This window comes from Gopherus flavomarginatus, chromosome 11 (genome assembly GCF_025201925.1).
Source record: "Gopherus flavomarginatus isolate rGopFla2 chromosome 11, rGopFla2.mat.asm, whole genome shotgun sequence".
In the NCBI taxonomy this organism is placed as follows: domain Eukaryota; kingdom Metazoa; phylum Chordata; order Testudines; family Testudinidae; genus Gopherus; species Gopherus flavomarginatus.
Window position 1 is genome coordinate 12,814,339 of NC_066627.1, and position 2,769 is coordinate 12,817,107.

The 2,769-nt window shown below is 44.8% G+C and overlaps 1 pseudogene; it reads left to right on the top strand.

The window, feature by feature from the left end:
* Positions 1-314: 314 nt before the first annotated feature.
* Positions 315-1,264, top strand: LOC127031183 (olfactory receptor 10C1-like; annotated as a pseudogene).
* Positions 1,265-2,769: the final 1,505 nt, after the last annotated feature.

Genomic DNA, 2,769 nt, shown 5'->3' on the forward strand with positions numbered 1-2,769 from the left:
CGTGAGGCAGGGCAAATGCTGGCACAAGAGCAAATGGAGATAAACTGTCTGTGAGTACATTTAGTCCGGAAATTAGAAGAATGTTTCTAACGATCAGAGGAGGGAGGTTCTGGAACAGCCTCCCAATAGGGCCAAACAATCTAATTAGTATTAACACGGAGCTGGATACTTTTATGATTGGGATTGTACAATGTGGCTCCCAGTGAAAGCAGGGAACTGGACTTAATGAGTCAGTAGGTCTCTTCCAGTCCTATGTTCCTATTAGCTGGTCCATAATGACCACATGGAAATTCTTTTTTCTCCTCCTTCCACAGATGAGCTATACCAGTGAAATTGCACAGCAGAATCACAACCTGCTGACCTACTTCATTTTCTTCAGATTCTGGAGACACCAAGAGACCCGAGCAATACTTTGTGCTTTCTCCATTATCTATATCATAGCCCTGACAGGAAACATCCTCATCATCTTCATGACAGTACTGGACCCAGCCATCCACACCCCCATGTATTTCTTCCTTCGGAACCTATCCTTCCTGGAGATCTGCTACACCTTGGTCACCATCCCCAAGATGCTGGTCAATTTAATCTCTGAGGAGAGGGCCATCTCCTTCACTGGATGCGCTGCCCAGATGTATTTCCTCCTTTCTCTTGGGATGACAGAATGCTGCCTGCTGGTTGCCATGGCAAATGACCGCTACAGAGCCATCTGCTCCCTTCTGCACTACATCCTCCTTATGAACCATAGGGTCTGTGCCAAGATGGCCGCTGCCTGCTGGCTCTGGGGAATTCTGATGCCTCTGGGCAATGTGGCTTGGATCTTTTCCTTGCCCTATTGCGGGCCCAATGAGGTCAACCACTTCTTCTGTGATATCTACCCAGTGCTGAAGCTGGCCTGTGGGGACACCTCGAGGAACGAGGCCTCCATCCTAGCCCTCAGTGTTTTGATCAACTGTCCCCCTTCTTGCTGGTTGTGGTGTCCTACGCTCGAATACTTTCCAGCATCCTGAAGACCCCATCAGCTGAGGGAAGGCATAAGGCCTCCTTGACCTGCTCCTCTCACCTCACCGTAGTCACCTTATTCTATGGCTCAGCCTGTGCTATTTCCCTGCGGCCGAAGTCAAACCACACAGTGGAGGTCAATATGTTGATCTCTCTTTTTTATTTTGTCCTTGCTCCAGTGCTGAGCCCTGTGATTTACAGTCTGAGGAACAAAGAGGTGAAGAGTGCCCTGAGCAGACTCAGGGGAAGAAGGAGGTTTTCATAAGTCACGGAAAAATATTGGGGCTGTCTAGTTCAAAGTAAGGCTTTAAAAATAATGTTACCAAATTATTGAATCTGCCTAGGTTTTTCTATGAAATGCAACATAGGTTCACTTCTCAGCTCAGCCACAGACTCCCTGTGAGATATATAGCTCCACAGGGAGACAAGGTGGGGGAGGTGATAGCTTTTATTGCACCAGATTCTGTTGGGAAGCAAGACAATCTTTCAAGCTCACACAGAGCTCTTCTTCAAACCCTAAAGAGACAGGCAAAGAACACATGCAACTCTAAAGCTCTATCCACTAGGCCACATTGCTTACCTAGTTGTATGCTGGCCTCCTTGTCAACCTGAAGTGTCCTTCTAGTGGTGACTAGAGATCCAGAACAGCCCAGAGAGTGGTTCCAACATGGTCTTCTGGTAAATTTATCAGTGGGCTTGATCCCAAAACTAAATTGCTGTCCTTCTCCTTTGTGAAGTCAATGTCAGATTCACTATTGGTTTCCATGGAGCCAGCTGAGTTTACAGAGATCAAATCAAATGTCAGTTAAACCAAGTTCTTAACCAGATACCAAGACCTCCTGTAATCACACACCTTCCCCTAATCCCCTGACATGTGCCTCAGAAATGTTTATGAACACACTACAATAACCCTCCATATGTACACCTTCACACAGCTGTGGCCCCTTAACATTTGTATCATGTGTGCAAACAAAAATGCCTCCACACTTCTACAAACATGTACATATGTAAATTAATCAGCCATATACATGTCCAGAAATGCACACACATGTATTCCTGCTGATGTGCAAAAATGTAGCCACAATTCCCCTAAAACACACACACACATTAGCCCTCTCCCAATTTTTCAAACACCACACCCCCTGCAACCCATGCAAATACACCCCAGTGTGCACTCTCTCTCACACATGACTTATTAAAACACAAAACTAGAGGATGGTGTGAGGTGCTAAATTTGCAACTGGATATCCAACAATCCAAAGGCTGTGGGGATATTTGCATCTCCAGGTTTAGTTTTGTAAATTGTAGTTATAAGGGCCAGCTGTGAATCTCAGATCTAGTTCCCAGTGTAGGATGCAGCCTCCCTAAAATTTCAGAGCTGGCATTTTGGTTAAGCCTCATGAATATTTGTCCAAGAAAATGTGTACAGCTGTGCTAGATATGAATGTGTTTCTGTATATGGCATGGCCCTGAAATGATGCGATCTAAATTAGCTGTTCCCACTCAAGAAAGATCTTGGAGTCATTATGGATAGTTCTCTGAAAACATCCACTCAATGTGCAATGGCAGTCAAAAAAGGTGAACAGAATGTTGGGAATCATTTGGAAAGGGATAGATAATAAGACAGAAAATATCATACGGCCACTATATAAATCCATGGTATGCCCATATTTTGGATACTGTGTGCAGATTTGATAGCCCTGTCTCAAAAAAGATATATTGGACTTGGAAACGGTTCAGAAAAGAGCAACAAAACTGATGAGGGGGTAT